Source organism: Bidens hawaiensis, unplaced genomic scaffold (genome assembly GCF_021521415.1).
Source record: "Bidens hawaiensis isolate Kalapana, Puna unplaced genomic scaffold, B.hawaiensis_p1.1 tig00001961_1, whole genome shotgun sequence".
In the NCBI taxonomy this organism is placed as follows: Eukaryota; Viridiplantae; Streptophyta; class Magnoliopsida; order Asterales; family Asteraceae; genus Bidens; species Bidens hawaiensis.
In genome coordinates, this window is record NW_027491109.1 from 2,312,159 (window position 1) to 2,339,699 (window position 27,541).

The 27,541-nt window shown below is 36.6% G+C and overlaps 2 pseudogenes; both read right to left on the bottom strand.

The window, feature by feature from the left end:
- Nucleotides 1–1,626: 1,626 nt before the first annotated feature.
- On the bottom strand, nt 1,627–2,952 carry LOC143603159 (protein DMR6-LIKE OXYGENASE 1 pseudogene; annotated as a pseudogene).
- A 22,682-nt stretch (nt 2,953–25,634) lies between these two features.
- Nucleotides 25,635–26,933, bottom strand: LOC143604811 (protein DMR6-LIKE OXYGENASE 2 pseudogene; annotated as a pseudogene).
- Nucleotides 26,934–27,541: the final 608 nt, after the last annotated feature.

Consider the following 27,541-nt stretch of genomic DNA (forward strand, 5'->3'; position numbering starts at 1 on the left):
ATATATATAACCTATTGCATGCTATAAAATTAATATAACCATATCATACGAATAAACCGAACTAGATAACAAAAATCCGCACTACGAAGTGACGGACATCGAATATAAAATGGACTAGAACCAATACTATGAGTGAAGAAAAACAGAATCCGTACTACGAAGTAACGGAATACAAATAATACTATAAGTGAAAGAAAACAGAAACCGTACTCTGAAGTAACGAAATATAATTAATACTAAGAGGAAACAAAAACAGAATCCGTACCTTAGTTGCTAAGCAAGAGTAAATAAATTGGCTCGTCTCCAACAATTATGAGGACCTATGGTTTATTTATGGATCAATTAATTTTGACGAAACTAAACTTACTTATGCGACGCGTTAAGTTATTGACCTTCCGACGACAAGGCTTTAGGGTTGGGACTTTTATATAATGTATTAATAGACATTTTATTAAATAATTTTCGTTGAGTTATGACTAATGACTCCCACATAAACCATTTAGTGAACACAATTACTTTTCATAATACTAATAGAATAATGATGACATTTTTGGGTACCATAAAACTAATAGAGATGCAAAGTAAGTTAGTAATTAGTTAACTTGTAAACAATCCGTGACTGCTCAAAACTCTATAAATGTGAGATAAATAAATTATTATTTATAAAAGTAACAACTGCATGTGCTAAGTTATTACATAATTTAGATAATAAACAAAATAATAATGCACTCTCCAGTTCTCATGCAAAATTCATATATGATTATTAAAAACATGAGTTGGTCATTTGACTTTCGTAAACGTGAGTATGTGGAAACTATGTTCAACATATATTTTCTAGCTCTTAGTCGTCGGAACAAAATAACGAAATCAAGCAATTGTTCACCAAATAGGCTAAGATAAATTACCTCAATGGTCGGACCGAAAGAACGAAGATGGAGACGACGGAGGTGATGCGTGTTGCGTTAAACGATGATGACTGTATCGGTTTCTGTTTGGAGTCGGGGCGAAACCGCAGGTTAAGATGACAGTGGCGGTACACGTTGCGTGATGGTGGTGGCGAAATCGTCGGAATTTCAACTGAAAGTTTTGAAAACTATATTCGATATTAAGATGTACAAGTAGGATAAAAATCAAAATCAAAAGTGGGTTCGTTTAATTACCCGTGTCGCGAACAGAAACAACTAGATTGGAGGGAAGTGATGGTTGGCGGTGGTGTCGTACGTCGTCGGTATCTGAAACTAATACGGCGAAAAGGAACAACTCAGATTTGCTAGGTGGTCGATGAGTGTCTCCGTTTTCCGGTGACGGTTCCCAGGGCGGCGGTGGTGGTATGATACGGTGGTTAAACAGAAGCACAATCAGAACCGGTGGTGGGTTTCGTGAGTTGTAAATAAGGGATTTAGGGGGGTTTTAAAGGCTCCCATGATTTGAGGTGGAAACGTAAATCATGTCACCAATCTCTGAAATTTGTTGGCATGCATGGATAAGGATTGAGGTTTCGAATTTTAAATTATTATCATTATTATTATTATTATTATTATTATCTTATATATTATACATATATATGTTTATTCATTTGTTATCTAATACAAAAGTTTGGGTTATTATAAAAACACTTTTGTATTTGTCGTTGCTTATCACCTGCATATAAAAATATTGGGTTGGGATCAAATACAAATTATTTTTATTGTGAGAAGTGTACAATTTAACTATTAACTAGAATAATTATTATTACACGATAACTTTTGAACTAGAGTAATTATTATCACACTACTTTATTTTTTATTATATAATTACTCTAGTTCAAAACTGTAATTACTCTAGTTATTTGTATATTTAGTATTAATTAACGCACACTAACTAAGCAAATTAACTAAATTAAAACGATAAGCAATTCAGAAGTGGATGGAGTGATGAACGAACCTGAACCATATCACCAATGTTGATTATGAACGCGTTTGGAACTGGATCGACAGCAACCCATCGGTCGTCTTTCAACACCTGAAGACCAGGGACCTCATCTTGAAGAAGTATGCTGATGTGATAAGGATCAGTGTGTCCAGGCAACCCATAAGTCAAATCTGGCTGAGGGCATGGTGGGTAGTAATTTAAGATCAAATGTTGAGCGAGCTTTTCTGATTGTCCTTTGATGTGGTCTTTATTGAGCCCTAAGCTCTCTGAAATGGCCTCCATCAGTTGGAGTGCTAACTCTCCTACACTCTGAAGATACTCAACCGCATGATTCCGAAACAACGTCTGGTTGGTGGGCCATTCGTGGATATAGTCCTCGATAGGGTAGCACCTGAGTCCCATAAAATCTCTCCAATCATCAGGATTCACGGTATCTTTATAATAACCGCTGCTGAATAGGCCACTGGCGTTCTTGATGAAGTCATCGGAGTACATCTTGAGCTTTTCATCTTCTGGCAACTTGAAGAATTCTCTAGTGCTTTGCATCATGTTAGCTATGGTAGATTCAGGTACCTTGTGGTTTACAACCTGAAAGAATCCATAGTCACGACAAGCTCGGCCAATTTTATCGACTACATGAGGGCGATTGGGGCAGTTAAGATCATGGAGGTCAATCACAGGGATGGAATCATGAACAACGCCTTGGAGATTAGGACGATCAGAGATCGGACGAATGTAGTTTGAAGGGACTTGATCAAGTTTTTCAGATGCAACAATGTCACTAAGTAGTAACATTTTAGAGACTTGATCAGCCATTTCTAAATATATTTGTGCTACAAATGAGAATGGAGGGTCATATATAGGCATGAAACCTCACCAACCCGTATTAAAGCGTTCACATTACCTTTTGGAATATTGCTTTGAAAGGTATAATATTATTACCTTTTGAATGATAAATATATTTCTATAAGAGTTGGTAAACATGAAATTCATAAAGTTTGATTGCACAGAAACTAATAATGTGGAAAAAGAAAATATTAAGCATTTAATATAAAGGGTAAAGTTAAAAGACAAAAGAAGAAAAAAATGAGAAATGTGATAAAGATTTATGAATACATAAAAATCTCTTATAAATAAATTCAAAAAAATATAATAAAAAAAATTATAATTTAAAATATAATTAAAAAACGAAAAAAGTTAAAACTAAATTGTTTCTCCCTTCATTCCCATTAAAAAATGAATAAAAGACATAATGGCGGGATCAAAGAACAATGACGAAAATGAACAAAAGACACAATTATAAATTAAAAAAAAATATACAACATATCGCAAGATATTAACACAATGACAAACAAAATATAACACAACTTAAGTAATTTAACAAAATATTAATAAAAAAGGGACCAAATGTCAAGGGAAAAAAAGATAAAATTAATGACGAAAATAAATATAAAACACAATGATAAACAAAAAGATACAATGGAATTTTTCAATCACCATTGAGTTTTTTTTTTTAGAAAAAGAATGACGTTGGAAACATTTATGTGTTTTATTTTATTTGTTTTTTTATAAAATTTTGAGTTATTATTTTTTTACTATATTTTTAAGGGTTTTTTTTTATTGCAAAAAATTCTTTTTATTATTCTCATTTTTGTAACTTTTTGTTGAATAACTTGACCATTAACATAAATATCAGATATGTTCTACATTAAATTATTTTCTTATTTTTGTATAATTCTATAGTATTACTTATGGATGAGTATTAATTGTTCTGGTCTGGTTTTGTAAAAACGATAATCACATTTAGAATGTCATTATTAGCAATTATAGTCATTACATATTCTCTAGTTGATTGCATGATAATAAGTTTTCTAAGTATGTCTTTACAACAAATACATTTTAAACAACTTGTAATTACAAAACATATTCCAAAGTAAATATGTGTAGGAATTAGCATTGTGTATTTAGCATGAGATATGTAGAAAACGTACACAAACGCACAACATATCCATACTATTTTCATAATGAACCATATAAGAGGGTGGCTTCATTTTCCATGTGTGTGAAATAACAATGTCATTTTTATTTTTTATACAAAACTAAATGTAACATATATAATTAGCATTTAAAGGAAATTAAAGTGTCATTTTTAAATAATACATTTTGTTGATAATTCATTTATTTCACTAAAAAAATTGGCCTAAGTCAACTTTTATTTCACAAAAAAAACTGCATTAGCTGAAGTTGCATTAGACCTAATGCAAACTTTTTGTTAGATAATACAACTGTTTCTTTCAAATGCAACCCTTTAAAAGTGTTGCATTTGAAAGAAACAGTTGCGTTATCTAACAAAAATGTTGCAATAGATTTTATGCAACTTCACCTAACGCAGCTTTTTTTTTGTAAAATAAAGGTTGCATTAGACCAATTTTTTTGTAGTGTTTATTAAATATTGGTGAAAAACTTTATATATGTTTATCACAAAAAGAAAACACAAACATATCACATTTGTTTCAGCTTTATGTTGGTAAACTAGCAAGCAAGACTTGTGCGTTTTTCGGTGGGCGCAACTTTTTGATTTCGATATGCTCGATAAAAACGACATAAAGATAGAGTCATACTATAACTAAAAAGGTGTCGAAACACAAGGGTGTATTATTAAAGGGGCCCAGGGTGTCCCGGTCGTCGCATTTTTTGATCTAGTAGTTTAAATTTTTATGATTTCGTTAAAATTTTTTTACAGTTATTTAGTCTGGTCACCTATATATTTTTTTTCGCGACTTTAGCACCCCCCCCCCCCCCCCCCCGTGTTTAAGCCCAAACTTCACCACTGTTGAAACATGCTATTTTCATTTTTTTAGTTATGTAAACGCTACAAAACTACACGCTTTACCGTGCATAAAGAAAAAATAAAAGATGAAAAATAATAAATTATAACATGTTCATTAATTGTTTAGGCTAACATGTGAGTTAAAAAAATATTAAAAAGGAATTAAGAAATTAAAAAACTGTGAGTGACATGAAAGTAGGGGTGTGTTCACGGTTCAGTTTTCGCGGTTTTCAGGTTAAACCGTAAACCAAATCGTTGGTAACGGTATTTATTCTATAAACCAAAACCGAATCTTAGAAATATTAAACCGAACCAAACCAAACCGTTTGTCGCGGTTTGGTTCCGGTTTGATTCCGTGGTTTGAGGCTTTGAGCTTGTTACGATTTTATACCAGATGCCCAAAATATGCCACTTCGACAAACCAATTAATGAAATCTAGGTACCTAAGCGATTTTAAAGGAGCACAAGCAAATTCAATAAAATTTTAAAATACACTTTTTTGTTTTTGAATAGTTGATAATACTTTAGTGGGTGAATGGGGGACTACCACCTTTTGATCTTTTACGTCTAATTAGGTTTTTAGAGTTTAAAACTTAGAATTAGAAAATATAAAAGGAATCGCGGGCTTACTGAGTTACCATGTTAAGATTTGAGAATGTGAAAATGGCATAGCCCGCTTTTGTTGCTTTGAGTTTTCAATTTTTTATTGTTTTTTATCATTAGTTATGTTTACTCTTGGACTCTTATCATGTGTCTAGAACAATATTTACTCTCTTGAGATCAAATTATGATTTTATATTTTATGTTTATTTGATATGATAATTTGGTCAAAAGAACTATAAACCAAAAGTTTATATATTAAATTTTTACGGTTCGGTCCAGACGCTCGGTTTTATACGGTTTATACCGAAAATAAACCGTAAACCAAACCGTTCAATACGATTTGAAAATATTGAAACCAACCGACCAAAAGTTAAGTTAAAAAAACCAATCATGAAACCAAACCAATAACCGGTTTGGGCGGTTTCACGGTTTGAAACCAAGCCATGAACACCCTTACATGAAAGTAACTTAAAACAAATCAAATGATATTAATTCCGTATATAATGCGAAAACGTATTGCTAAAGTAGGACACTATGATAGAGCCCGTGTGATACACGGGTGGTTAAGAAAATAAAACAAAAAAGTTAAATTTAATGATATACATAATAATATATTTTATGGATTCATAAGATATAAATTAAAATACATAAATTAGTAAGAATAATTTGTATTTGTATTTTAAAAGAAATCAAAATGGAAGGTTGTGAATTTATATCAATTAGGAATAAAAAGAATGCTAACATCAATTCATCCTAGTTGAGTTGTTAAATCACAAATATTTTAAAAGCAAGATAGTGAGTTCGATTTCCACCAATAACATATTTTTCATTTTACCATTCATGAAGGAGGAATTGTAAAAATGGAAACTTTTACACTTGGCAGACTATGTGAAGGGTAAATGTGGAAAACTTGTGTTGCTTTAAGGCCAAACGTACTGTGCGAATAAATGGGGCGATTTCGGGTGATACGAGTCACAAACAACCCCCCCCCCCCCCCGGGGGGGATTTGTGGGGCAATAAGGAGGAGGGTGGGGGAGATGCGGGGTTTTCGTCGCCTGATTGTGTTTGGGATTTATTATTATAATAATATGGTGTGTGTGTGTGTGATGTATATGGGCTACAACACCATTACACCCAAAACAAAAACCTACCCTTTGCTGACTGGCGTCACATGGCGCAAATCGCCACATTTTGTAGCTCCTCCACTATACATAGCCTAATAGTATAGGTAGATTTGTATGTACGTATTCAGCCCAATTAAATTGTTGGCATATTAGGTCCTTTGGCTGTTTTTATTTGGCATCTTTATTCCCTAGGTTTTTTAGAGTGAGTTTTGAATCTTTAGTTCCTTGGGTTATTAGGAGTACAGTTTGGTTCCTTTAGTTCTGTGTGTTCATGTGATTTGCCATATGTTTTGTTTATGCTGCCATAGTGTCATTTAGTTTGACTAATTAGTCTTCGTGTTGATTGTTATTTCACTATAATTTTAAAAAGTAAAATTGGTTTTTATTGTTCCAACTATTTTATTTTTGTCGGCGCTAGTTCTAACTATCATTTTGGCTGGCAACGGTCCCAACTTTCACATACGTTGAATCCACCAGTCCGCGACTAATGGAGTACTAACTCCGATAGGTAAAAGCTATGTGTCGTCCTAGTTGTCAAATCAGATGATATGGGCATCCTACGTGGACCGGCTGTGTATTATAACTAACGTTTTATACTTAAGCATTATACAAACATATAAAACCATACCTTGTGCAGGCACGGAAATGGAACCAATCAAAGGCAACAAATCAAAGACCTCTTTATCACTAACTAACTCCTTTAAACGACCATCATTAGGAATCTTGCAATACAACCAAAGACCATTTTTTGATTCATATTAACCATATTCCATTGCATAATTCGATAGCTCAAAGTAAGAAAATTTGTCAACATCTAACATTAATGAAGTTTTTTTTCCACCAACATACCTTAATATCGATGGTGCAACATCTAAGGCTCCATTAGTGTGGAAGGAAACCCATATTTGATTATCCATTGTTAAATATTAGGGTTTGTTCGTCTTTCAATCAACTGGAAGGTGCAATTAGGGTTCTTGAGTTAGAGAGAATTTGGGGATTTAGGGTGGTGTATAATTGGGAATTTATGTTTGTATAATGTTTAAGTATAAAACGTTAGTTATAATACACAGCCGGTCCACGTAGAATGTCCATGTCATCTGATTTTGACAACTAGGACGACACATCAGCTTTTACCTAACGAAGTTAGTACTCCGTTAGTCGTTGACTGGTGGATTCAACGTATGTGAAAGTTGGGACCGTTGCCAGCCAAAATAATAGTTAGGACTAGTGCCGGTAAAAATAAATAGTTGTGATCAATAAAAACCAATTTTCCTTTTAAAAAAGCCATTGTTGGAGATATCTATGCTAAAAATGAGAGTAGCGATATATATATAGCCATGGAATCTGAGCCAGACACATTTTGAAGTTTAATTAATTCCGAATTATATTTTTTTTAACTTTAACGGTTGATCACGTCATTTAAAATTTTAATTTCAGCCTTTTGTAGAATCTATACATGAATAAAATTAGGGAAAATTCCCAAAATAAGCGTTTATGAAAACGTTTTTCAGGTTTTAAGTATCATTTGTAAAAAATTCCCAAAATTGGTATTATAAACTAGTCGTGACGATTAGTTTATGATTACACACGAATAGTTTGTAGAACCAGTTAAAACTTGCTATGTGCTCTTAAACTAACCATAACGAGCATGTGCACTAATCATTTACTCGTGACGACTAAATAAGTTTATACTCGTAATCAGCGTCCACGAGAAGTTCTTTAGTCGCGACGACTAATTTACCTGGTTTACATTCCCTACACGAGTAGTTTATTCGTAGTTAATTCGTTGCGACTAGTTTAACCTTACAATCTACTCGTCGCGACTAAATAACTTATGGATTACTCGTGGGCGTTGATTAAGAGGCATAAAACTTATTTAGTCGTGACGAGTAAATGGTTAGTAAATCTGCTCGTTATGGTTAGTTTAAAGACACGTGTCAAGTTTTAATTGGTTATACAAACTACTCGTCACGACTATATTATAATACCTATTTTGGGAATTTCTTGCAAATAGCATCTAAAACCTGAAAAACGTTTTTATAAATGCTTATTTTGAGAATTTTCCATAAAATTATGTACATGTTAACTTATTTTTATTTTTTAGTGTAATCTATTATATACTGATATTAAATATATTAACTATTTAATTACTGAAAGATAATTTCCCTAGAATAAGGTTGGGTGTGTTTTTTCATGTAATATTATTTTTTTTTATCTTAGGAATGTTTATATACTCCCTCCATCTCAATTTAAATGTCCTAGTTTGACTTTTCAAGTCTTTCTTTTGCAACTTTTACCGTAAATATTTTTGTTTCTGTCATATAATTCTTGATGAAAATTGTATCAATGTAAAATACATTTAAAACCCAATCCATTCATATATTTTACATCAAGTATTATATAACAAAAACAAAAATATTGTCGGTCAAAGTTAAACAAGAAAGACCGAAAATGTCAAACTAGGACATTTAAATTGGGACGGAGAATAATATTTTAGAATGCCAAGTTTTTTTTTATCCTTACAATATCACATTCTTTAAATTAAAGAGACTTTTGTCGCCCATCTTGTCAAACTATTTTGTCTAACCAGGTCTGCACTGGCTTCAAAGTTTGCCTTGGTCGTTTTTCCGGAAAACCATTATTTTTTTATCAGTCTTTGTGCCTCCACAAAGCTAAATTTTCTAGCGTAACACACGGTGGAACGAAACCTAGTTGACTCTGTATTATAACTGACAACCTCACAAGGCCTACTCAAATCCTTCATTACCTTAATCTACCAATAATGAGATAAGTTGGGGTCGAATTTGGGTCTCTATTGAAAAACTCAAGCCTTCTTACAACTAAACCACAACTGGTGGATATTTAGGAATGTTTACTAATTGTTTTTATATGATTTTTTAAAGGGAATATTCTCAAAATAAGCGTTAATGAAAATGTTTTTCAAGTTTTAGGTGTCATTTGCAAGAAATTCTCAAAATAGGTACTATAATCTAGTCGTGACGAGTAGTTTGTATAACCAATTAAAACTTGACACTTGTCTTTAAACTAACCGTAATGAGCATATTTACTAACTATTTACTCGTCACGACTAAACTAGTTTTATGCCTCGTAATCAACGTCCACGAGGAATTCATAAGTTCTTTAGTCGCGACGAGTAGATTGTAAGGTTAAACTAGTCGCGACGAGTTAACTACTAATAAACTACTCATGTAGGGAATGTAAACCATGTAAACTAGTCGTCACGAGTAAATGACTTATAAATTACTCGTGGGCGTTATTACGAGGCAAAAACTAGTTTAGTCGTGACGAGTAAATGACTAGTGAACCTGCTCGTTACGGTTATTTTAAGGGCACGTGTCAAGTTTTAATTGGTTCTACAAACTACTCGTTTATAATCATAAACTACTCGTCACGACTAGTTTATAATACCTATTTTGGGAATTTCTTGCAAATGACACCTAAAACCTGAAAAACGTTTTCATAAATACTTATTTTAGGAATTTTCTCTTTTTTAAAAGCAGTAATCAAATTAATAAATCATTAATAAGCTTTAAAGATATGTTTTTTAATAATTGCCAATCAACGAAGTCCGGCTACCCGGGTTAGCCTAATGAAAAAAGGTGACCCAAGCCCACCACCCGTCGACCGAAGTCCCACGGTGATAGTCTTGGTTGGGGATTATATTCTAACTTGAGGTCTTGCAGTCTGCGATCCAAATTTTCACTTCAAATCCTATGCCGATTGAACTAAAGCACATTGCTTAGAGATATGTCTTACTGAACATATATGAAAATTAGCTATAAGAAAAATAGGTTGTTATTATGAAACATATTCTCCGAATTAAATGCAATGGCAACACATCTACTACTCTAATAAAAGAATACCTCATTTTTGTCACTTGTCACTCTATCAGCCTCCCTCACTCTTTTCTAACCCGTTTACAAAATATGTTTTCCGGGGTCCCTTTTGGCTTATTACTCGACCCAACATGTTTTTATCGGATCTATGTGTTTTCTCTGACCCACTTTATTTTTTTTCGAATAGAATGGTAACCCAGGTTACTCTCTGATTGTTTACCCGCCAAAGGCAAAGAAATCCGACAACCTACCACTCCATTTATCGCAGGTGGCCCACATCGTGCTCATCCATATTCATCCAACATTCAATTCATCTCGCTTGGATTCATTTGAAGCCCCATACATCTTTTTTTTTTATTATTTCTTCTTCCGTGCGCTAAATCAGTTGCGTAAATGTCTAATAAGTTCTTTGTTTCGTTTGAAGAAATTGGAAAGTATCGAACTGATGTGCAATATTATGGAGGTGTATTTGCTTAATTTTAACCATAGGTGAGTTTTTGTATGTTTTAGGTTTTATACTTTTGTTCCAATCCAGTTCAATGGCACCAATGTCTAATCAGTTCTTCGTTTCGTTAGCCGAAGCTGGAAGTGCTGATTTGATTTGCAATTTTATGAGGGTCTAGTTTGTTTAGTTTTAAGCCTAGGTGTTTTATTGAATATATTAGGTTTTATGCTTTTCTTTCAATGTCCTAATTTAATATGTTAGTTTATATTCATTCACCCAAAGTCAGGTCTAGATCTTTTTTGTTATCACAACCCCTGTAGTGTTGTCTTTTTGTTTATCATAACTATATCTTAGTTTCAAATTGAACTTGAACTAAATTCCAAGTCAATATGTAATTTAGCCTTTTAAATTTTGGCTTCTGTGACAATCGTCAATTTCAGGTTAACCCCGTTAACTCAACTCCGTCAATTCAAACTTTAAGATCGTTGAATCTATAACGCACACTTCATTACATTTAAACTAGGGTTTAAATGACGCTTAACACTTACTACATGTGTAGTCTTTCGGGATTTGCACCGAAACGCAAACGAGTTGACGCGAACGATTGATAAATAAACGACAAACGTCAAAACACTAATTATGTGAGTATTATGTGTTAGATATATGTGTGTTACTTGATTGTTATGTGGAATGTTAAACAAGAAACAAGAACCAACTAGTTTAGGCTAGAGATGTAACACTTGAAAGATTAGGGACTAGAGTGTAACTTGTATTATTATAAATATATCCTTAACTAAACCCTAACCTATTATTATTCTTTCTTCAAAAACCCGATCGGAACAAGCTCCCACCCCACCCTTGGCTGCCGTCACTTCCATACACACATTCAAGCCTTAATCAAGTGTTTAATCCAAGAACTAGGTGCTAGGAAGGTATAATTGATCATCCTTTATCTTCTTGTTGTTTGATTTTGATGTTTAATGGGTTAATCAAAAACCCTAGGCAGCCGATTTTCTTATGTATGTATGAGTTAACATGGTGGTTGTTGAATTCATGATGATTGATAACTGGTATTGATGTTGTTGCTTGATTAATTGTTGTCTTTGATTTGAGTTAAAACACAAACCCTAATCTTGTATGTATGGTGTAATTGAGTTGCATAGATAGTAGTATTAGTGTCTAGCATGTTATATGATTTATTTGTGATCCATGGCTAGTGAAATTGTTGAGTTTTGATGTGAACAGAATCTGGACAGAATGTATGTACGATGTTCAAGTGACTGTAACGAAGTGTAAACGTGAAAATTGGTTAAGATTGTGGGTACTGCAGTAAACTAGGTTGAGTCTAGTTTTCATAAAGTATAAATTCGTAATTTTTGGATAAGTGGAAGTATACTTTTATGATTTTACAAAAACGTGATGCAAAGCTGAGCTGTTAGACCTGCTGTTAGGTTATGTTGTAAATGTTATATCTCATGAACTACGAGACCAATTGGGTTGGTTCCACTTCTGGAAGTTGACTCATTGAGTTAGGAACCAAACCCAAGTGGTCTTGCATTTATTGGATTTTTCGTTTAATGGGAATTGCAAATAACATTCTGTTGCACATGAATCTGACTGATATGAGTTTGCTGTAATGTTTTGGTCATTATAAGAAAAATATGTGGAATAAAAATAAGATAAAATATGTTCCGGAAACCTAAGATATGTATGCTTCTGTGGTAATTTTTGGTGAATTAATTGAGACGTTATGATCGGTGAACTAGTGCAATCTTTCAAGTAGAAATTCTGTCATAACGAAACTAGCTGCTGAGTTGTATAGGAATGCATGAAATATGATAGTTTTTATATAATTGTTGTATTTTGACCAAAATACCCTTGCGGGGAATAGTTGTTAGTTGATTGCCATGAATTGACCAAATTGCCCTTATGGGGAATAATGGTTAGTTAATCTTTGTTTGTTGACCAAAATGCCCTTACGGGAATAATTGCTAGTAAAGTATGTTATTAGTACGTGACACGAAAGTAATTGCTCACTCATGTATCGTATCACAATTGTACTTGTTTAAGTCACACACAATTCACAAACGAAACACGAAATCTGTTACGTGCATAGGTATTATGTGCCGAGTCTAGAGACTCGTTAAACGTACCGATACTTAGAAAATCTCTTTGTTATTTAGAACGCTAGAGAGTTTCTACGACGCACATCACTTGGTGATCTAGATCGGGATATTCTTCGCAAACAGTGAGTTTCACTTTCCCCTCTTTTAAACTGTTTTAAACGCTTTTCACTTGGGGGAGATAACATACTCCGATAAACGCATTTAAGATTTTGTTAGTAAATTATATATCACTTGTAAAGGCTAAGTGGCAAACGAAACAATTGAAGTCCTACACATCGAACCGGTTAATATTTGGAATAGCGAGTCACTGTTGAGTAGTACTACTGGGTTTGACAAACCCCACCCAACGCTAAACTCGACTGGAGGTCGAGCGGGTGTAATTTTGGCTAACACGTACCATGGTCTGGATGACCTGGTGACAAGGCACTTAATAAACGAGTCAGCTTCGGTGTCGAACACTTAGTAATACTTGTTTTATAGGCTAGCTACCTATAGATATATATTTGACATAACACTATCTGGTAATGCAAAACACTTAAACGTCGTAACGGGGTTACGCAACACTTAAACGTCGTAACGGGGTCACGCAACACTTAAACGTCGTAACGTGGTTACGCAACACTTAAACGTCGTAACGGGGTTACGCAACACTGAAACGCCGTAACGAGGTTACGCAAAACGCTAAACGATTTATCTTATTTAACTTGTGAACTCACCAACCTTGTGTTGACACTTTTAGTATGTTATTCTCAGGTAGCCGAGGCGGGCGCGCGGTTTAGGAGCATGCATTAATTGAAAACATCTTTATTCTGCAAACTTAATTTTAACAGTTACATTTGGTTTTAAGTCGTCCTGCGTGACGCAACTTTTGAATTAAGGTTTTACGCTTCCGCACTTATTTACATTTAAACGTTTTTCTTTGGTTTGATTATAACTAATGATTCCGATCCTGCCAGTTCACACCCTCTGACGGTAAAACTCCGTTAGTGGATTTTGAGGGTGTGACAGATTGGTATCAGAGCCATTGGTTATAGCGAACTAGAAGCTGCATGCATACTAGACTATAACCGCGACGACCCATTAGTTATAATGATACGCACTGCATAGGTTTGTGTAGTCTTGAAATCTTATTTCTTTACCTCCTTCACTCATACGCGCGCATATACACGGCTTACCTGTAGAAATGTCGACGCCACCCTCATCATCATCTGATTCGATGACGCATGCTCACGGGAAGGAACCGCAGTTACCTACTGCCTCGCCACCCGGTGTAGTCCCGGAACTCGAAGCTCCTGCACCGAAGAGGTACCGCCTATCCGGAGGCCTGTATGAAAACGACGTTAGCTGGGATTGGTACCCCAACATGATCAGACGTATGGTCTACCGTGAACAAGTTCCCCCATTGCCTCACCCGAACCACCCTGCTTACCCTAACACTCTACCACCCATAACCGAACCTGTGGAGCGAGTTCTCGCAGCTGTCGTTTCTTGTTTGGAGCGTGATGTGGGTTACATGCGCTACACGAGAGAAAATGTTTCCAGACTGTTTAAAGACGGAACCGAGACTCAGGAGGAGATTGCCCGCATGGCAGCGGCAATGAAAGAATGCAAGAGACTAGTGAGCAACAAACGAAGGTTATGATGAAGATGCAAGCCGAGATGATAGACTTGCAAGAGCAACTCCAAGAAGCAAGGACCCGAACCGAGATAGCACTCGAGCGTTGCGATGACCTACAAATGCAACTTGCTCAGAACGCAGCAGAACCTGAGGCAGAGCCTGAGGCCGAGCCCGAGGCAGAGCCTGAAGTAGAACCTGAAGAAGATCCCGAAGAGGAGCCTGAGGAGGATCCCGAGGAAGATCCCGAGGAGGAACCCGAAGAAGAACCGGAGGAAGAACCGGCTGAGGAGGAGGCACATTCAGAGGTGTCCTCAGATGACGACATCTAGTGAGGATGACACTTAGATGGAGGGGTTGTCTCCATCCTAACTATTATTTTTCTATGATTTTAAGGAATGATTGGAAATACTTTGTAGCGAATACAATGGTTTTAATCATGAATTTTTATTTAGACTAATATGTGGTTGTGATGTGTCCGCGGATGGTGGATCCGCCGAGCAAGAGAATAGAAATGTACATTGATGGTTTAGCACCACAAATTCAGGGCATGGTGACGTCTTCCCGACCAGCCACGATCCAACAAGCGATCCGTTTAGCTCACAAACTGACGGATCAGGCTGTGACCCAAGGTGCGTTACCACCGAGGGGTTCGACTGTTAAAGCCCGTGACAACCCGAGTAATGACCACGTCAGCAACAGTAACAACAACAGCAACCCGAACAGCGGGAAGAGAAAGTTTAACAACACCAGATCTTCATCCTCAAACCTCCCACCGCAACACCACTACCATAAGCCCGAATTTACTCGGAGTTTCAATACTCAGAATCACAACAACAACAACAACGGTAGCGGGCAGGTTTCGAGCGGATATGCTGGGAAATATCCAAAGTGCAACAGGTGCAACTTTCATCATGTTGGTCAGTGTGACCGTGTCAAGTGTCAAAGATGCGGAAAGATAGGTCACCAAGCGAAGGAATGTAGAGTTGACCTTGCGGCGAAGGGTGCTCCTAAGCCACCGATGACGACTAAGGGATGTTTTGAATGTGGACAGGAGGGTCATTTCCGGAAGGATTGCCCCAAGCTGAAACAGAATGACAATAATGGGGGTAATGGAAGTGGCAGTAATGGTGGAGGAAATGGCAAAGGAAGAGCGTTTGTGATTGGATCGGGTCAAGCCCGCAATGATCCGCATGTGGTGTCTGGTAAGTTCCCTGTAAACGATTGTTTTGCTTCTATTTTGTTTGACACTGGAGCTGATAGGAGTTTTGTGTCAAAAGCTTTTAGCCAACTTTTAAACCTTACTCCAACCCCGTTAGACGCTAAGTTTCCTGTTGAATTAGCTAACGGTAAAACTGTAATAACAACTCATATACTTGCGGGATGTAAGTTGAAACTGTCAGGTCATGTCTTTGACATCGACCTTATTCCTTTTACGCTTAGTAGTTTCGATGCCGTTGTCGGCATGGACTGGTTATCCGAGAACCGAGCGGAGATTATATGCCATGATAAGATAGTCCATATTACCACCCCTTCCGGCGAGATCATTTCGGTCCGAGGCGAGAGAAGCGGCATGACCACCAGCGTCATTACCCTTTTGAAGGCACAGAAGTATTTACGAAAGGGTCATCCGGCAATTTTGGCGCAGATTGTTGAGAAACCCGCGGAGGAGAAACGAATTGAGGACATACCGGTTGTGCGAGACTTTCCGGAAGTTTTCCCGGAGGATTTGCCCGGACTCCCTCCTATTCGTCAAGTAGAATTTCAAATCGAGTTGACACCCGGTGCAGCACCCATAGCACGAGCCCCGTATCGACTCGCACCGGCGGAACTTCAGGAGTTGTCCACTCAGTTGCAAGATTCGTTGGATAAAGGTTTTATCCGACCTAGCTCATCGCCATGGGGAGCCCCTGTCTTGTTTGTCCGAAAGAAAGACGGGACTTTCCGAATGTGCATCGACTACCGGGAGTGAACAAGGTGACGGTCAAGAACCGTTATCCTTTACCCCGAATTGATGATTTGTTTGACCAGCTTCAGGGATCGAGTTACTACTCGAAGATCGATCTACGATCCGGTTACCACCAGCTGAGAGTGCGCGAAGAAGATATTTCAAAGACGGCTTTCAGAACACGGTATGGTCACTACGAGTTTTCGGTTATGCCTTTTGGCCTAACCAACGCACCAGCCGTATTTATGGATCTCATGAATCGAGTATGCAAGGCGTACCTCGACAAGTTTGTGATTGTTTTCATTGATGATATTCTCGTCTACTCCAAGAACGAGACTGACCACGAAAAGCACTTAAGGATAATTCTGGAACTACTGAAGAAGGAACAACTGTATGCTAAACTCTCGAAATGTGAATTTTAGCTTCGCGAGGTTCACTTTTTAGGACATGTGATCAACGAGAATGGTATCCATGTCGATCCCGGTAAGGTAGAGGCCATCAAAAACTGGGAAGCACCTAAGACTCCGACTGAGGTGCGGCAATTCCTAGGACTGGCCGGCTACTACCGGCGTTTCATCGAGGGATTTTCAAAGATTGCTCAACCCCTCACCGCTTTGACTCACAAGGGCACTAAGTACAACTGGGGTGACGCGCAAGAATCCGCTTTTCAACTGTTGAAAACCAAGCTTTGTAGCGCCCCTATTTTAGCCCTCCCCGAGGGAACGGAAAATTTTGAGGTACACTGTGACGCATCTATACAAGGTATCGGTTGTGTGCTGATGCAACTCGAGAAGGTTATAGCCTACGCCTCTCGACAACTACGGGTTCACGAGAAGAACTACACGACCCATGATTTGGAACTCGGAGCTGTGGTGTTTGCTCTTAAGATATGGAGGCATTACTTGTACGGTACCAAGTTTACCATTTACACCGACCACAAGAGTCTCCAACATATCTACGATCAGAAGGAGCTGAACATGCGACAGCGTCGTTGGGTCGAGCTGCTTAAAGATTATGATTGTGCCATCAAGTACCACCCTGGCAAGGCCAATGTGGTGGCCGACGCCCTCAGCAGAAAAGAAACGGATAAACCCAGACGGGTGAGAGCATTGCAACTCACGATTCATGCCAGCTTACCCGATCAGATTCGCGATGCGCAACTGGAAGCTTTGAAAGATGATAATCTTCCGTCGAAACTCATGCGGGGCATGAACAAGCAACTTGAAACCAGATCGGACGGGGTCCGATATTTTGAGAACCGGATTTGGGTTCCACGATACGGAGAGTTGAGAACTCTAGTGATGGACGAAGCTCACAAGTCCCGATATTCTATCCACCCTGGCTCAGATAAAATGTACCATGATTTAAATGCACTTTACTGGTGGCCGAACATGAAAGCCGACATTGCCACCTACGTGAGCAAATGTTTGACTTGTGCCAGAGTCAAGATAGAATACCAGAAACCATCTGGTATACTGCAACAACCGGAACTCCCAATGTGGAAATGGGAACACATCTCTATGGACTTTATTACGGGTTTGCCTAAGACACCGACGGGATGCGATACCATCTGGGTGATCGTTGACCGGTTGACTAAATCGGCACACTTCCTAGCGATTAAAGAAACAGACAAAATGGAAAGACTGACTCGAGTATACATGAAAGAAGTGGTGTCTAGACACGGAGTGCCTGTCTCGATCATTTCCGATCGAGATTCTCGTTTCACCTCGCACTTTTGGAAGTCGCTGCAAAGCGCACTGGGCACCCGTCTCGATATGAGTACAGCATACCATCCTCAGACGGATGGGCAAAGTGAACGGACTATTCAGACCCTGGAGGATATGTTGCGTGCATGCGTCTTAGATTTCGGAAAAAGTTGGGAACCCCACTTACCCTTGGTAGAGTTTTCGTATAATAACAGCTACCACGCAAGTATTAAGGCAGCGCCGTTTGAAGCGCTGTACGGACGGAAGTGTCGATCACCACTCTGCTGGGCAGAGGTGGGGATAGCCAAATCACTGGTCCGGAACTGGTACTCGAAACCTCGGAAAAGATTGTTCAAATCCGAAATCGCATGGCAGCAGCACGAGATCGCTAAAAGAGTTACGCCGACAAGCGCCGAAAACCTCTCGAATTTCAAGTGAACGATCGGGTGTTACTCAAAGTCTCACCTTGGAAAGGTGTGGTTCGCTTTGGTAAGCGAAACAAACTCAACCCACGATATGTTGGTCCGTACCGGATAACTGAGCGCATTGGTCCGGTGGCGTACCGACAGGACCTACCAACAGAACTCAGTGGCGTACACGATGTATTCCACGTATCAAATTTGAAGAAATGCCTATCTGATGAAACCCAAGTAGTCCCTTTGGAGGAACTACAAGTTGATGAACAGTTACGGTTCATTGAGGAACCAGTCGACGTTTTGGATTGGGAAACCAAAACGCTCAAGCACAGCAAAATTCCAATCGTTAAGGTTCGTTGGAACTCGAGACGTGGACCGGAGTTCACATGGGAACGCGAGGATCACATGATGAAAAAGTATCCTCACCTTTTTGAAGGGCTAACCAAACACCGAAAACCGCGAAGCCCGGCAAACCGTCAAACATCACCGGAGGTATGAACTAAATTTCGGGACGAAATTTCTTTCTACTAGGGGATGATATGACAAACTGAAAATTTTCTTATTTTTTTTTTCAGACACTCATCATGACTTGACTCAAATTTTCGGGACGAAAATTCTTTAACATGGGAATGATGTGACAATCGTCAATTTCAGGTTAACCCCGTTAACTCAACTCCGTCAATTCAAACTTTAAGATCGTTGAATCTATAACGCACACTTCATTACATTTAAACTAGGGTTTAAATGACGCTTAACACTTACTACATGTGTAGTCTTTCGGGATTTGCACCGAAACGCAAACGAGTTGACGCGAACGATTGATAAATAAACGACAAACGTCAAAACACTAATTATGTGAGTATTATGTGTTAGATATATGTGTGTTACTTGATTGTTATGTGGAATGTTAAACAAGAAACAAGAACCAACTAGTTTAGGCTAGAGATGTAACACTTGAAAGATTAGGGACTAGAGTGTAACTTGTATTATTATAAATATATCCTTAACTAAACCCTAACCTATTATTATTCTTTCTTCAAAAACCCGATCGGAACAAGCTCCCACCCCACCCTTGGCTGCCGTCACTTCCATACACACATTCAAGCCTTAATCAAGTGTTTAATCCAAGAACTAGGTGCTAGGAAGGTATAATTGATCATCCTTTATCTTCTTGTTGTTTGATTTTGATGTTTAATGGGTTAATCAAAAACCCTAGGCAGCCGATTTTCTTATGTATGTATGAGTTAACATGGTGGTTGTTGAATTCATGATGATTGATAACTGGTATTGATGTTGTTGCTTGATTGATTGTTGTCTTTGATTTGAGTTAAAACACAAACCCTAATCTTGTATGTATGGTGTAATTGAGTTGCATGGATAGTAGTATTAGTGTCTAGCATGTTATATGATTTATTTGTGATCCATGGCTAGTGAAATTGTTGAGTTTTGATGTGAACAGAATCTGGACAGAATGTATGTACGATGTTCAAGTGACTGTAACGAAGTGTAAACGTGAAAATTGGTTGAGATTGTGGGTACTGCAGTAAACTAGGTTGAGTCTAGTTTTCATAAAGTATAAATTCGTAATTTTTGGATAAGTGGAAGTATACTTTTATGATTTTACAAAAACGTGATGCAAAGCTGAGCTGTTAGACCTGCTGTTAGGTTATGTTGTAAATGTTATATCTCATGAACTACGAGACCAATTGGGTTGGTTCCACTTCTGGAAGTTGACTCATTGAGTTAGGAACCAAACCCAAGTAGTCTTGCATTTATTGGATTTTTCGTTTAATGGGAATTGCAAATAACATTCTGTTGCACATGAATCTGACTGATATGAGTTTGCTGTAATGTTTTGGTCATTATAAGAAAAATATGTGGAATAAAAATAAGATAAAATATGTTCCGGAAACCTAAGATATGTATGCTTCTGTGGTAATTTTTGGTGAATTAATTGAGACGTTATGATCGGTGAACTAGTGCAATCTTTCAAGTAGAAATTCTGTCATAACGAAACTAGCTGCTGAGTTGTATAGGAATGCATGAAATATGATAGTTTTTATATAATTGTTGTATTTTGACCAAAATACCCTTGCGGGGAATAGTTGTTAGTTGATTGCCATGAATTGACCAAATTGCCCTTATGGGGAATAATGGTTAGTTAATCTTTGTTTGTTGACCAAAATGCCCTTACGGGAATAATTGCTAGTAAAGTATGTTATTAGTACGTGACACGAAAGTAATTGCTCACTCATGTATCGTATCACAATTGTACTTGTTTAAGTCACACACAATTCACAAACGAAACACGAAATCTGTTACGTGCATAGGTATTATGTGCCGAGTCTAGAGACTCGTTAAACGTACCGATACTTAGAAAATCTCTTTGTTATTTAGAACGCTAGAGAGTTTCTACGACGCACATCACTTGGTGATCTAGATCGGGATATTCTTCGCAAACAGTGAGTTTCACTTTCCCCTCTTTTAAACTGTTTTAAACGCTTTTCACTTGGGGGAGATAACATACTCTGATAAAAGCATTTAAGATTTTGTTAGTAAATTATATATCACTTGTAAAGGCTAAGTGGCAAACGAAACAATTGAAGTCCTACACATCGAACCGGTTAATATTTGGAATAGCGAGTCACTGTTGAGTAGTACTACTGGGTTTGACAAACCCCACCCAACGCTAAACTCGACTGGAGGTCGAGCGGGTGTAATTTTGGCTAACACGTACCATGGTCTGGATGACCTGGTGACAAGGCACTTAATAAACGAGTCAGCTTCGGTGTCGAACACTTAGTAATACTTGTTTTATAGGCTAGCTACCTATAGATATATATTTGACATAACACTATCTGGTAATGCAAAACACTTAAACGTCGTAACGGGGTTACGCAACACTTAAACGTCGTAACGGGGTTACGCAACACTTAAACGTCGTAACGGGGTTACGCAACACTTAAACGTCGTAACGTGGTTACGCAACACTTAAACGTCGTAACGGGGTTACGCAACACTGAAACGCCGTAACGAGGTTACGCAAAACGCTAAACGATTTATCTTATTTAACTTGTGAACTCACCAACCTTGTGTTGACACTTTTAGTATGTTATTCTCAGGTAGCCGAGGCGGGCGCGCGGTTTAGGAGCATGCATTAATTGAAAACATCTTTATTCTGCAAACTTAATTTTAACAGTTACATTTGGTTTTAAGTCGTCCTGCGTGACGCAACTTTTGACTTAAGGTTTTACGCTTCCGCACTTATTTACATTTAAACGTTTTTCTTTGGTTTGATTATAACTAATGATTCCGATCCTGCCAGTTCACACCCTCTGACGGTAAAACTCCGTTAGTGGATTTTGAGGGTGTGACAGATTCGCTCGGCTCTTTTCTATTTTTTTAATAAACATCCCAAATGGGTATTCTGTAAAAATAAACTAAAGTGTGGTATTATTAACAAGCAACTTCCTCTCAGTGTCATGTATTATAATTTGACCTAAATTGGATGTTACCTTATGAAGTAGCCACCGATTAGTTGTTTTATGCTTACAGGTTGTAATGCATTATCACTGTATAGCCATCTTTAATATACACCTAATTGAACTTTAATACTGAATCATTTCAGAAGAACATAACTTTTGAAAGAAAAATTACTTCAACATCTTGATTATGAGGAGGATTATTTGATTTTATACCGTAGGTAGTTAGTTCAACAACTTGATTATCAATGTTGTTAACTTTATTTTCAGTTTTTTTTAATACCTTTTGTTCGGTCACATGCAAATTTAGGTAATTAAGCTAACTCATGGTGTTAAAGGAAATGTTGCTATGATGTTGGTCCATATAATTGACAATATTAGTGGTTAACCCCCCCTCCCCCTCCCCCCCAATATGTCATATGTTGCATTCATGGTGAATTTGGTTTAATTAAACGTAACTTCTACGTATATTTATAAATATAGTACAAATCTTCTTAAATTTTTAAATACTAAAATCATTATTACTTTTACCTAATATAACTTGTAAATATGGTTTTAAGTTTTAAGCTTAAAATTAAAACCTGTAAACCTATCATTATTAGTTTTAAATCTCATAATCAATTTTTAGAATTCGGTTTCTATAAATCAATTGCAGATATGCTCACCTATAATTCCAGTTAATTAGTTGTGCATTAACCTTTGAAGTTAAAAAAATGGAAGGATTTGATTTCATGTGTTGCGTCATTGGCTCATCGCATCAATAGGTTGACTATTATAAATAGCAGGAGTTTCTTCATTGGTTCATTGCATCAGTATGTTTGAAATTTTGTTGCAGATGTTAGGCTGACCTTGGAACACTTTTTTGTCAAATTTTTCAAAAGGAATTATAATGTGTTTAATATGATGACAGAGCTATATGTATACAATTATCACCCAAGCAATAAAATAAATCACTTTTGTGTACGCATTAAAAACTCACGTTGGTCAATTTTCTACCCGTTTGACAAGTTAAACAATAGAAGATTATTTTTAATTTCTCAAACTTCCTTAATATAAATTAATTGATTATTTTAGGTAAATATTTTTAGGAAAGAAATCAAGGGTGTAATATGGGAAAGCTACAATCACAATTTTTTGTTTAATCCGGTCAAATCATTTATCATGCTTACATGAAAATCCGAATTCTCTGATTACTACAAAAAAATTGGCATAAAGCAACATTTATTTCACAAAAAAACTGCATTAGCTGAAGTTGCATTAGACCTAATGCAATCTTTTAGTTAGATGATGCGACTGTTTCTTTCAAATGCAACCCTTTAAAAGTGTTGCATTTGAAAAAAACAGTTGCGTTATCTAACAAAAAGGTTGCACTAGAACTAATGCAACTTCACCTAATACAGCTTGTTTTTTGTGAAATAAAGGTTGTCTTAGACCAATTCTTTTGTTGAACAAATGTCAATGTCAATCATTATCTAGGGTTGGTTTGTATTAGAAAAAACATGTGTTCTCACACGGACAACTATAACTTGCCTATACAAGCAGTCGTGGAATAAAAATATTTATTCTTAATAAACAAGGTTATTTATCAATACAACCACAAATGTGGTGTACAAGGAAATTTTTTGTTATTTGTAAAATATTTGTGTAATGTTTGCTTTGTAATTCCTATAATTTTATTGTAAATGTGTTAACAATATATAATAATTTTGTTTTTTATTGTATTTTGTTTGATGTTTAAAGATTAAAATCCGCGTCAATTCTCGTGTAATACACGGGTCTCAAACTAGTGTTCAGTATAACATATGAAAAAAAATTATATACTAACTGAAAACGACGGGTTGGTGTTGGCCCGATTGGTTCACGTGGCACCGCAACACTGTCCAATTAAATTTTCTTTTTTCTTGTTTTTTATGCAAATTAATTGGATTTTATTTGTTTCACCTAAATGCTATTGGCAATAATAATCTCAACTGGGTTTATTCCCTTTGGTGGTTTCAAATTTAAAAAGTTGGCACTTATTGGTCCCATGTTATAAAGAACTTAACGTTATATATAATTTTTTTACCAAATTTCAAGCTACTGATTTAGGGTTTTATATCGAAAGGAGAATACGAGTCGATGATGTAAAACTTAGCTCGAAACGGTGATAATTCGTCTACATAAATTTTTAGATCTTAATGCATCTAGTTGCAAACCACACTAGTCTGGTTTTATCGTTTCAAATCTTGTTTACCGTTTTAAGTTCGGTTTTTGGGTGTAAAACTCTATATTGAATAAAATAATATAAATTGGTTTTAGATGGACCTAATCAGTTATTCAGTCCACCAAACCTTTGGTTTAACCTTTTGACCATATATATGTTTAGATGGGTCGTCGCAAGTTTAGGCAGGCCGTCTCATGTTTACAATGGGCGTTAATGGTTGGATGGGATATCCAACTCTTCGACAAGCAGCCCATTTGTGATTGGTTTTTAGACAAAGCGTTTGAAATGCTAGACGATCCGTTTAATAGTTTGCACCTAACTGATTTTGCTAAAAACCATTTTAAACATCAAAACAACATCTATTTATGCATTCTAAGCGTCCAAACTTGCTCAGAAGCACTTGTAGGGTTTCCACAACTTTTTTTTACCAAGGTTTGATCGATACAACTTAGATCGTGGTTTAAACCTAACAAACGAACTTTAATAGTGTTTTAAACGCTATTACCTTTCCTCCAAGCTAGTTATTTACTTAGTATCGACTTGGTAACGATCCTAACACCTTTGAATACTTAATCAGAATCTCCTTACGGTCTGAACACCTTATTTGGGTTGCACTTGCCTAAGCACACCAAAATAAACAAAGGTTAAAGGCCATAACTTGATCTAAAGGAATGGAACGATTTTCAGATGGTTTGTGAAGTTTATGGGCGTGCATGAAGGCTCTTTTCATAGCCCAAGTCGCATGGATTATGATCGAAATCCGTGTGACACGTTATAGTCTTGTTTGGCAAGATTTTGATAACAAGGACGGTTAAACCGACCGACTGAAAATAATATATGGATTAGACGGTCCGTTTAAACTTTAAACCTAATCTTGGCAGCAAAGATTCCTTTAGACGGGCTTTCTCAAAATTGCAGGCAGATGAAACGGCCCGTATAAGGCTTGTAATATCTTTATACTGAAGCAACCTATTAGACGGCCCGTCTAACCCTTCAGACTATCCGACTAATTCAAAATTTCCAAAATTACAGACTAGACCTGGACTTTAACTTTGGTTACTGTTAGGCTCTTCAACTTTTAAAGTTGGCAGATTTAGTACGGAATTTTCGAGATGTTACAATCGTAAGTAGATAAATAGAAAATTAGAAACTACCGGCAACAAAACAAGTTACTTTATTCATTACCATAAACGATTACAAAGGACAACTATGAAAATAACAAACGATCCTGAAATCTAGTAAATAAAATCGCACATGTTGGTGAATCAGATATGCCAACTGACACCGTTTTATTCTAAAAACGTTATAGAACTACTAATTGATAATATTCCAAACTTCCAACGGCTACTAATTGTTTGATTAATCTCATTATATGTGATGTTTGAGTAATTGAGTAGCCATGAACAAATCCAGGCAGTTATTCTTTGTAGGATCTTTCTTCTTATACTCCTCAAAGTATTCCCCATAAGTAAACTGTTTGTACACAGCAGGCTCATCATCGATCTGTTACTAGTTCTGGAGCAGGTCCCATAACTGCCTCATCTGACAGAAATAAAAAGCTAGGTATAGATATTCGTTCTTTATCAATGTTCACTATAGCTCGATGCAACATACTCTTGTATTTGCCGTTGGTTATCACCTACATATATATTACATAAATCGAAACTGAAATAAATCACAAATGTAAGTCGTATGTTGGGGTCGTAAATGTGAGTCATAAATATATGTCATATATTAACGTGTGTCATAAAACATGCCACGTGGCATTTTCCATTTATGACTGGGTTATCATTGATACATATTTGTGTGTCATCTACTGTACCTTTTAATGGCACGCATTGTGTGTCATTAGTAGTGAAACAATCGACATATAAAAAGTGGATGGAGAGGTGGACGACGAACCTGAATCTGATCACAAATGTTAACAATGAACGTGTTCGGAGCTGGATCGATTGGAACCCAGTGACCATCTTTGAACACCTGAAGACCAGGGACCTCACCTTGAAGAAGGATGCCGATGATATAAAAATCGGTGTTTCCAGGCAACCCTTAAGTGAAATCTGGTTGAGGGCATGGCAGATAGTAATTCAAGACCAAATGTTGAGCGTACTTTCCCATTTGTCTATTGATGTAGTCTTTATCGAGTCCTAAGCTCTCTGATACGGCTTCAGTCAGTTGGAGTGCTAACTCTCTTATACATCGGCACGAAAAGACGTAGGGTTGGTTGGCGAGTCATGGATGTAATCCTCGATCGGGTAGCACAAGAGTCCCATGAAGTCTCTCCAATCAGCATGCTTTCTAACTTCTTTGTTGTAGTTCGAATATATATAGTCCGTTGGCCTTAATGTAGAGGTTGTCCGAGTTTTCATCCTTCTTGATCCGGCAAGTTGAAGAATTCTTTCGCGACCTGCATCATGTTGGCTATGGTGGATTCCGGTACCCCATGGTTTACAATCTCAAAGAAACCATAATCGCGACAATCTCTGCCAATTTGTTCGACTACATGAGGGCGGTTGGGACCATTAAGATGGTGGAGGTCAATGAGAGAGATGGAATCATGAGTACATTAACTTCTTGGAGATTTGGACGTTCGGAGACGGGGCGAACGTAGTTTGAAGGGACTTGATCTGCAGGTTTTTCAGATGCAACAATGTCTTTAAGCAGTATTTTTTTTAGAGAGAGCGGCCATTGTTAGAGGTAGATGTGTTAGAAATGAAAATGGAGAAGCGTATATATATATAGCCATGTTATAGCATTCACATTATCTTTTCTACCCATAAATATTTTCATAATTTTTTTGGGACATTATGACTCCTACCGTTTCTAGTTCTGGAGGAGCATGGAGTCAGTCACCAACTCGTATTAATTGATGAATTCAACAAAATTTTAATTTTCACCTTTTTTGTATTTGCAAGTGTATAAAAATATTCCCATATATATAATATTAACACTCGAACTAATTTTATATTTATTCTTTCGTTTGTTATATTGAGTGCATGAAACAAAAAAAAAACTTTACAACTGCCACAACGAGCAGTTTTATTCTCATTACAAGATAATAATGTTCATTATATAATTAGAACATAAGCAATATAAAGAACCACTAACAAGTCAACTATTATACTAATATAATTTTAAAACTATTACACTAAATATATTAATAAAACATATTTTTTTTAATTTTGAAATCTAGTTAAGTAATTTTTGTTTTAATTAAATATTAAATGCAAGTTATATTATATTGTATTAAAGTTTATTTTCAAAACTCAACTATA